We start from the raw sequence: 11568 nt of genomic DNA on the forward strand, positions 1-11568 counted from the left end.
TCACAACAATTTATGGATTATTTGGATTAGCAAATTCATTTCTAATACATCCTTAAATGACATAGATTTACAAGATCAATCCATCCCTTAGAGCACAAATCCTCCACATAATCACAACACAAAATTGAGGATGGAATCCTTCCTTATATCATAGAGAGATAATAAATTTTGATCCTTTATTTATTTACCTTAAAATATTAAACGTTATAGATCCCAAGGAAACCTTTCGTACATTCCACATTCCACTTTATATCAATCATGCAATCTATATAATGTACCCATAGGAATATGGTTTCTCTATAGAGTGACCTAGCCATAATATAAAATTATTCTTTCTATTCTTCTAAAACACCAAAGATCTTAGTTTTTAAAATTTGATAACTATTCTATTTATAAAATAAAATTCACCAAATATGTGTTGGGTGTGTATTACAATAAACAAATCACATTCAAATATTTTGGAAAAGTATTGTGAAAGAGGTATTGTATCAAACACTTTGAATTTAAGTCTTTTGTCAAACACTTGATATGCATATTATTCATCATATACTCAACATTTATCCACATGTAAAAATAATATATTCATTATTTCGTTGAAATTTACTAGCTGAGAAACCATTGGATCCAATATCAAAATAACTAATTTTTATTTAGAAGTGTCTTTGTCTTCATATTCAAATTTAGAGACACTAGTTTATGAGAAATGAAAAATACAAAATAAGTGGTTGATCCAAGATCTTTTGCTTATAGATGTATTAAATAATTACATGCATAAATTGTAGCTTAAACATATAAATTTAATGTGCACATGAAAGAAGAGGAGAAACACATAAAAGCATGAAAGAAGACAAGAGACTTGATAACGGAGTTTGTTCGATTTAGACTATGTCTCTGGGCCCTGCTCATTCAATGGGGAGGTCTTCATTCCTTAAGTGGCATGAGAAATAAGAGTACAATCATCATTTACAAAAAGGAGTCTTATACCTCCATTCTAGAAAATGGCCGAAAAATGAAGAACATTGTTGGAGAAACAAACAACGCCATTGAGTTCATGGCATCGAGAAATTCTGAAACCATATAAAATTTGTCGAAATCTAACAAAGTGAAAATCTGGCCCCCTGGCGAAATTGCTCAGATCATGGTTCCTCCACCATCTCTGCACTACTCATGGTTCCGCTACCTGTAAAATTGGTCTACCTCAAACTGCATGGGCACTCCTCTCTCCTTAGTGCACTAAGAAAATAGGTTTAAATATCAAATTGTGGGCGGATTAAACAAGCAGTTAATTCAGTGCAATGGTAATAATAGTAAAGTTGTTGAGGAGGGGTCGGGGGATCAAATCCCACCCCTTCCCTCTTTACCACGTAATATTAATGCATAGTTTATTTGGGGGTGGGTCCTTCAGTCTCGGTGGCCCACTTCCCCCATTTCCTGCTGGCGCCATTGTGTTTGAGTGAGGTGAAGGGGCGGTGGGGTTGATAGCCCGTGCCTCCCACTATTTTGAACATTGTCTGTTGTGTGGTTACAAGGTGGCAGGGTCATGACCGCCCACCCCACTTGGATTAAAATGTGGTTCTGGTGGGTACTAGGGGCAGTGGGGTCATGGCTACCTGCCTCACTATTTTAAATATTTGTTATATGGTAGTTCCAAGGGCGGCAGGGTCATGGTTGCACACCCCATTTTTTTATTAATTTTTTTTAAAACCATTTCCCCTTTGGGGATTTTCCAAAACCCAAGCATTAGGAGACAAATTAACAGACCCACAAATTCGCCTAGAAAACTAGCCGAATTTTGGTGCCAGATTCTTGCTAAATTGTGCCCTCCTTAAGCTTGCCACATGGGTAAGTCAACCCTCAATTTTGACTGATTCTATCTTTTTCATATGGACTCCGATTGGAGTGTCATTCACACCATTGGAATTAGGGTGATGAGCACATTTATCTAATGCTAAGTTAATCAACTTTTGCCACTTTAATTTTGAGGCTTTTTCATGCCCCTAGTGTCTAAGGATCCACCTAGATCAATCCTCCCCATTGAGGACCTTTTGGACTGCCAAAAGCTTTATGAATCAATTGTCAAGTGATGGAATGGTTCCCTCACTCTTTCTTTTTCTAGCCATTTTTCCTTGCTAGGGTGTATCCCCTTGAAACCAACTCGAAGGTATTCCACATCTCCCCATTGTGAAGTCCTGGTTCTTCTGTCAAGGATGATATCTTCAGGCAACTCATCGAGATACTCTGGCACAAAGTCATCAACTTTCCAAATTTTTCCCACCTCTTCGGTGTCCATAATCAATGGTGGCTCATAGAGCTTTAAGTTTTCCACATTCACTATGGAGTACATTTGTATATATGTCAGTAAATCGAGATGGAAGGCATTATTTCCAATCTTCTCCAAGATGGTGAATGGACCATACCAGATTGGTTGCAACTTCTTCCCTTCTCCCTTCATCCTAACCTTGTTGATATGGAGCCACACTTTGTTGCCCACATGAAATTTATGGTCGACTCAGTGTTTGTCATGTTGAGCCTTGTACCGGGCTTGACTTTTCTCCAACTGCTCTTGTACTGCTTGGATAATCAACTAGATCCGCTAAATGAACTGTTGTTCTTTATCCATGTCATCACGTCCACTAGAGTTATCTTCCCTCCCAAAGAACATATCAAAAGGATCTTTGGCAAGGTAGACAAAACATGTCTCAAATGGTGAACGATGTGTAGATGGGTGCACTGCTCGATTGTAGGAATGCTGCACATGTGGAAGATGCTCATCCCACAACTTAGGAGGTTTCCCACAATAGCCTTGCAACAAGTGTACCACGTTGTGGTTGACAACCTCTATCTGTTTGTCAGTCTGTGGATGAAATGTCATGCTTCTTTTGAACTTGGTGTCCATCATCTTCCACAAGCTGGTCCAAAACTCTCCAAGAAAGCGAGAGTCCCGATCTGACACAATCGATGTGGGCAACCCAAAATGAACCTAAACATGATGAAAGAAAAGATAAGCAGTCTGCTCTACAGTGATCTGCTTTTTACAAGGCATTAAAATACACATCTTACTAAAATGGTCAATGACGACATACAAATAGTTGTGACTTTTTCTAGATAAAGGAAAACATCCTACAAAATCCATCGACACACTTTCCCATGGATGACTCGAAATAGGGAGTCGTGTGTAGAGCCCGAGTTTTGAAATAGGGGGCTTTGAAACAGAACACATCACACATCCCTTTACATAGCGAGTCACAATGTTCTTCATATGAGGCCAATATCAAAATATTTGTACATGAAACAAAGTTTTTTGCAGGCCTACCGGATTACTTGTACCCTTTCCCCTGTGGGTATGCACAATTTTCTAAGGTGATACAATAGTTTCCCTTGCAAGTGATAGTTGTCCACCTGTGAACCATGGGTTAGTTTTGCATAAATCTCCTTAAAGTCATCATTGTTAGCATATTGTTCAACATAACTTTCAAAAGATAATGAAGCATTATGCAGAATAACAAAAGCAGAAATAGGAGGGCGAGATAGCATATCGACCACTTTGTTGCTAGTGCCCTTCTTATACTTTATTACTAGATGAAATTTTTGAAGAAAACCCATCCACCTAAAATGACGAGATTGCTGCAATTTAGTTTGTGACTGAATATACTACAAGGGCTAATGATCCATATGGATGATGGTCTCCTTGCCAATCAGGTAGTGTTTCCACTTTTCACACTCTGGACCAAGGCGTATAACTCCTTGTCATAAGTGGGATAGTTTATCACAACCTGAGAGAACATCTTTGAATGGTAACATATCAGCTTCTTTTGCTGCATCAGTACAACTCCCATGGCATATCCTTTGGTGTCTGTCTCGATCCCAAATGGCTATTGGAGATTTGGTAAGGCCAAGACCAGTGCGGTGCTGATCTTTTCTTTCAATATTTCAAAGGACTTTTGCTGCTTTCCTCCCCATTGAAAGACTTTCTTTACACTTGTCAATGTGTGTAAAGGTGCTACAATAATAGAGAAATTGATAATAAATCTCCTCTAATATTGTATTGCATCCAAAAAGCTATGAACCTCGGTTACACTGGTAGGCTTAGGCCTATTTACAATTGCTTCAACTTTAGAAGGATCAATTCTTAACTAACCATGACCAACAATATGACCTAGGGAAACCAAAGAGGTTTTCCCAAACTCACACTTTGACAATTTTACATAGAGTTTTTATTTTTTCAATACATCAATCAGTGTCTTCACATGGCATACATGTTCATTCCAAATTTTACTAAAGACAAGAATATCATCTAGATATACAAGAAAAAATTCATCAATGAAAGGCCTAAAGAGATCATTCATGACCCTCATGAAAGTGGCTGGAGCATTGCAAAGTCCGAACGGCATCACCATCCATTAGAGCAAACCTTGTTTGGTCTTGAAGGTTGTTTTACACACATCTTGCTCTGCAATTTGCACCTGGTGATAGCCACTACGCAAATCCAATTTGGTGAAATAGATAGCATTCTTTAACTGATCTAATAAATCATTTATGCACCGAAAATGGTAACGATTTTTCACTGTGATTTTGTTTAGTGCTCAGTAATCCATGCACATCCTCCATGTGCCATCTTTCTTCAGAACTAAGATAATCGGTGAGATGCATGGAGAAGTGCTCAGTTTGATGACCCCTTGGTTCAATAGTTCTTGCACCTGCTTCTTGATCTCCTCCATCTCAATGGTTGACATCCTGTACATGCCAATATCTGGTAAAGGAGTGTCATACTGCAAATGGATCTCATGTTGGAATTCCCTCTTCGGAGGTAATCCCCTTGGTTCCTGAAACGTCTCATCATAGTTAGAAATTAATTCACATAATTCCTTTTTGTGCACATCATCACAACCCTGGAAAGAATCAGTTAATTCTGCATCTTTCCCCTTTACAACCATAAGCATGCAACCCTTATTGGAATTCACCAACTTCTTCATTTGTCCTGCACTTACAAGGCTAGCATTGAATTTAGTTTGATGAGCCCTTACAATATATTCTACCCCATCTTTTCTGATTTGGTATTTGTTTTCATGAGGGAAGAATATCGCTTTTCTATCATATAGATATGGACCTGCTAACACCATGCCACAGATATCCAATGGTATCACATCATGTTATACCTCATCCACTAGATTAGAAGCGATCACAAATTTAACCTTGCACTACTTAGTTACATTCAATTTTTCTTTATCATGTATCCATCCAAATGGGTAAGGTTTTCGATGTGGTTTGGTTTCTAAGCCTAGCTTCTTTATCAAGGACTCTAAAATTAAATTTGCTTGGGATCTGGTATCAACTAGAGTTTCCACTTTTGTATGATTTATGACAACTCTAATATGAAATAACGCGATTCTCTTTCGTTCATTAGGAAGAGACTCATCTATTGAACTAGTGCCTTCATGTGATTCAAAATTAACACGAGGTGTAAGAGTACCTTTTGTTCCTACTATTGTGATCAACGCTTCATCTCCGGAATCAGATCTAAGGTCTTGTTACACAATTGCCACTATCCTTTGCTTGCCTTTTCCTCCATACTTCTTTTGTCTCTTTTTCGGGTACAATTTCCAACAACGATTTTCGTCATGACCTTCCTTTTTGCAGTGAGTGCAATAAGGCCTTTCTCCTTCATATTTCTTGGTTGATGCCATCCTCTTCTCCTTTCCCTTTCCTTTCACTTTGGGTTTTCCATTTGGAGGTTTTAAAGGTGGTTTCTTGAAATGATCATCTCTTTCATTTTTTCCCCTATTCTCAAGATGGATGGCCTTTACACTGGCCGAGTCAATAGTAGTTGGTTCAAACAAAAATAATGAATGTCTAATGTAACTATATAATGATCCAATATACTTAGTTATTACTTCAGGCGAGTCAAGTGCAATGCCCAAATTAAGTGTTTGTCTTCTAAACTCCTCTGTAAAGCTTTGAACATCCTGACATCCACCTTGCCTTGGTATTTCCAATCCATTAAGGCTTTTTCCTTATAACCCAAGGGATAAAATTGTTCCTTTAATGCAGAAATGAAACTAGGCCATGAGGAAAGAATATTACCCACACTCTTACTGCTTCACTATTTTCTCTCCCACCAGATTAGAGCGGTGCTACTCAGCCAAAGAGTGGCCAGCTGAATCTTTGCCTCATCCTATTTGATCTGCTGAATCTTTTAGTAGATTTCAATATGCCTAATCCAGTTATTAACCTTTTTTCATTACTTTCACCATTAAACATGGGAAGATCAAATTTGACATCTAATTTAAAGAAAGGTTTCTTACATGCACCCCTTGAATTTATATGATGATGGTGATGAGGAAGAAGAAATTTCACTCGTGGAAGGAGAAGGAGGTGGTTCTTCTTCACCATTTCCATGCACTGAACCTTGTTCTTCTGCCTTTTTCCCTTCTTCTTTCTCCAGCCTTGAAAGCAACCGACCGACATTTTCCGCCATTGTATAGAAGGTTTTGCAGAAATTGAGCTCCTCTTCATAATGATCCTCTTCATCTGCCATGTTTCTCCTTCGATGTGCATGCGCCACTTCAGGATTGAAGGACTTTAGTTTCCTCTTCAAAGCCTGTTTCTTGTTAGCATACAAACATGCAATTCACATATACAAATACCTACTCTGATACCACTTGATCCAAGATCTTTTGCTTATAGATGTATTAAAGAATTACATGCATAAATTGTAGCTTAAACATAGAAATTTAATGTGCACATGAGAGAAGAGGAGAAACACATAAAACCATGAAAGAAGACAAGAGATTTGATAATGGAGTTCGTCTGATTTGGACTATGTCTCCAGGCCCTGCTCATTCAATGGGGAGGCCTTCATTCATTAAGTGGCATGAGAAAGAAGAGTACAATCATCATTTACAAAAAGGAGTCTTATACCTCCATTATGGAAAATGGCTGAAAAATGGAGAATTTTTTTGGAGAAACGAACAGCACCATTGAGTTCGTGGCGTCGAGAAATGCTGAAACCATATAAAATTTGTCGAAATCTGACAAAGTGAAAATCTGCCCCTTGAGAAATTGCTTAGATCATGGTTCTGCCCCCCTGTTTGCACTGCTCATGGTTCCGCCACCTACAAAATTAGTCTTCCTCGAAATGTGTGTGCACTCCTCTCTCCTTGACACACTAAGCAAATAGGTTTAAATATTAAATTGTGGGCGGATTAAACAAGGAGTTAGTTCGACACAGTTGTAATAATAGTAAAGTTGTTGATGAGGGATTGGGGGATCAGATCCCGCCCCTCCCCTTTTTACTACGTAATATTAATGCATTTATTTGGGGACAATTTTTCCGATCTCGGTGGCCCGCTCCCCCCATTTCCGGCTGGTGCCGCTGTGTTTGAGTGAGGTGGAGGGGCAGCGGGGTTGACAGCTCATGCCCCCCACTATTTTGAACATTTTTCGCTGTGTGGTTTTGGGGTGGTGGGGTCATGGCCGCCCACCCCACTTGAATTAACATGTTTTTCCGATGCGTACTGGGGGCGGAGGGGTCATGGCTGCTCGCCACACTATTTTAAATGTTTTTTATATGGTAGTTCTGGGGGCAGTGAGGTCATGGCTGCCCGCCCCCTTTTCTTTATTAATTTTTTTATAATGACCACTGTTTGGGGATTTTCCAGAACCTAGGCATTAGGAGAAAAATTAATGGACCCACAAATTCGCCTAGAAAAATGGCAGGATTCCAGTGCAGGATTCTTTCTAAATTGTGCCCTCCTTAAGGCTGCCAAATGGGTAAGTCAACCCACAACTTCGACTATTTCTATATTCTTCATGCGGAATTGGATTGGAGTGTCATTCACACTGTTGGAATCAAGGCGATGAGCACTTCAATCTGATGCTAAGTTAATCGACTTTCTTCCACATTGAATTTTAAGCCTTTTTCATGCCCCTCGTGTTTAGGGATCCACCTTGATCAGTGGTTGTGAAGATTTCTTGTCTCTTCCTTTTTCTTACCTAGAGAATAATTTATATTATCAATCAAAGTAACCAAAACAAGGTGAGCTTAGTGGCTATACATATCATTGTTTGGAGACAACATTTTTGAAATACAAGTTTATGAACAATGTAGTTTCAAAACAAGTTATTACATGTGATAAAATTCCAGCTAGACTAGAGTTGTAGTTCACACATGTTAAAAAAATTACAAAATTGCCATGAGTATAGATTTTAGGATAAGTAATACATTCAAATTTGAATATAAGAACTATGTGTCCTTCCTATCCCAAAAATAATGGGGACCCTGGTCTTCTATCTCCATCAGGTCTTTCAACCAATGCATTGAGTCATCTTAGATAAATATTGCTTCGATATAATAGTCAGTGTCTACATTGTTTGAACCAGGTGATAAGGCATCCGTCGACCACACAAGGACAAAAGATCTAAGACAATGTATTCAAGTTCTATATCATTTGTATGTTGACTCTAAACATATAGAACATTCATTCCATTTCCATTATGTGTTGCACTTCTCTATTCCATTTCCACCCACTAGGTAGATATTGTTGACAATGTTGTGTTGTTAGTTTGAATGTCATTTTATTGTATACAAAGGGATTTTTTCACCTACTTCACTTCAAAATTCTCCATTTGAAACATACCAAAGATAGAGAACCAAAAACAGGTAGAACTAATATAAAAACAATGGGAGGGTTCATACCATACCAATTTTGGGTTGAATTTGGATCTCCTATTCCTTCATGATTATAGAGAAATAGGAGAGATGTAGAGTTAGAGGAATGTAAGTGCACCATTCGCACAAATAACAAGTAACAAGAATACAAAAAAATATTGGTTAGAAAGATGCTAAGAATTTGCATGGTTGCTAGACTAAATATTTACTCAATAGAATGAATCCATAGGTAGGCCCTAAAGCTTTAAACTTGTGTTATAATGAAATTTTTTCCCTTATTGAAACCTTTTGATCAAATATTCTTGGTAGAATATTCATTCTTCTTATGAGGAAATTCAGGTTTATTTCACGTTTAGATGTCCTAATCATATTTCTACGTATAAAACCTAATTTAAAAGTTCTAAAAACATTAAGAGTGAGATAATAATCTTTGACTACCTTTTATTGATCAAAGAAAAATATTTTATAGCTTTTAGAAGACGAAACTACCTCAAAACATTGAGAGAAAAACTCTCCAAACCCAATAAAATAGGATGTGCATTAAAACAACAAATAGGTTGAGGAGAGATCTCAACCATGCCCATAAAAAACTCAACTAACTTGAGTTACTAGGAAACTACAATGCTACATAAATCTCACACCTATATTTGTTTCTTAATATAAAATACGATAGCATATTTTGATCAAAATATAAACTAGGATTTTTTTTCCTTATTTTTCCTCCCAAACTAAGAAGCAACGATCTTGAATTCTTTCAAAGGAGAAGGAAAGGGATGTTGCATCTAGTTTTGAGATATCAAATGAGATTGATATGTATATTGGATTTATTGCAATAAGGTGTGATGTCGTGGATCACTAGTGAGTCTTATGAGTCATATAGTCAAGAAGCCAATTTGCATCAAGTAAAGGCTAAGAATCAAGAACAATATCTACAAGATGGTTCATGATGACCTATTTCTCTAATGTTTACTTATAATATGATTCGAGGATATCAATATTAACCACATCATGGATACAAAAATGAGATAGAAGATAAAGGATAAATCATTTTTAAACACTTGTTAGATGATTACATGCCATATCAAATGCATCTAACCTTACTATATGCTTTTTCTTTGGACTGACATTTTATCAAATGCAACCATGCTTTGTAACCGACTTTGAAGTGGCAAGGAACACAATATTGATCCATTATTAGTATTTTTTCATCGATTAAATATTTTGAAGAATATGAATGAATTTGGCTTGAAGATACTACATGTGTAAAAAAAAAACATTTGCTTTATCCTGTTCTTTTTCAAGATGGGAAGCTGTTAGAGGAGGTAAACATAAAGACAACACATATCGAGAAAAAGTTGGGAAGCCAAGGTAGACTTCAAATGGAGATTGATCAGCGGAAGAGTAAACTAATCAATTATATGCATGCCTAACATGGGTAATACTCAATTCTCATGTGTCATCTAGATAGGAAGGATACTACATTATAAGACTTTGTATCATTAATTACTTTAGTTTCAACATCGATCTAAGGATGAAATGTAGTGTAAAACTTAAGAGAAGTTTCTAATAATTTTCCATAATTAACACTAGAGGTGGCCCATAAAATGTGAGTCATGATCAAACAAAATGTTGGTGGGAAGACCAAAGGAGCACCAAATAAATTCAAAAAACAATTGGGCTAAGTCACTAGTAGAATCAATTTTTTTCAAGGGATAAACTTGACCATTTTACTGAGTAATTCAAAAACAAAAAAGATACAATAATGATGAAGAAAAATCATGGGATAACCATTAAAAATATCAAGAGAAATAATTTCCCTAGGATGGGAAGGAATGAGCAAAGGAGAATTCAAACCAAGTTTTTTTTACTTAGTCTTGATCAAGAATGTATTACACACCTCCTTAAGAAATCAAGAATATCTCATTGCATGTGAGGCTAGTAGAAGAACCTTTGAAGATGACGAAGAGTATTATTCTTAATGAAATGACCACCATAGTGAATATAATTCTTCTTTTAGTAAAGCTTGGTGATGACCATGTACTACACATAACTAATTAATTTCTTACAAAAATTCTTCTTTGATATGAAAATCATGTATAGGAAATAATTCTAAAGAATTTGGATGTTGAATATTCTTGTAAATTTGTCCAAAATCTAAATCATTTGGATATTGTACATCCCAATCGTGAAATCCAAAGTTTGAAGTGGTAAGGACTATCATAGCATGAAATGAAGGTGGCCAACTCAAGAAATTAGCCACTTTCTTTGTATGACCATTTTTGTATTGACTTATCAAATGAAAAATTTTCAAATATGACGCCTACATCATATTTTAAGCTTCAATTTTATTTTGGGATTGAAAAATTTGCGAGGTGAGTGAATAGAATTTACCATTAATTGTTTACCCATCATATTGTGTCTCAAAAACTCAATAGTTTGAACCAAGGAATATAATTCTTTATTATATGTGGAATATTTTTTCTTGGCATTTTAAAATGTCCCTGAATTATAAGCCATAAGATGACCATTTTTCACTAAAATTTCTCCAAATGGATATTGTGAAGAATCTATCTCTAAATCAGAGCCTTGTGAGACATTTGATAGAATATGAATTGGTGTGCAACAAAACTTAATAATAATCAACTAAGTAAAAACCTTAAAATTATCTTCTCCCCATTGGAAAACAATATTTCTCTTGGTCAATTGATGCAAATGCAAAGAAATGTCTAAAGTTCTAGAGATAAAAATTCAATAGAATTTGGTGAATACAAGAAAATTCCATAACTCGGTTACCTTTGTGGGAGGTGTCTACTTGCCACATAGTTGAGCTTTCATAGGATTCACATGGATTCTATATGAATGAGTGATGAATCCAAGGTAATAGATTGAGATTTATTTAA

The sequence above is a fragment of the Pinus tabuliformis genome, chromosome 6 (assembly GCF_031772625.1).
Source record: "Pinus tabuliformis cultivar Carrire ecotype Pingquan chromosome 6, CPIR1, whole genome shotgun sequence".
NCBI lineage: Eukaryota > Viridiplantae > Streptophyta > Pinopsida > Pinales > Pinaceae > Pinus > Pinus tabuliformis.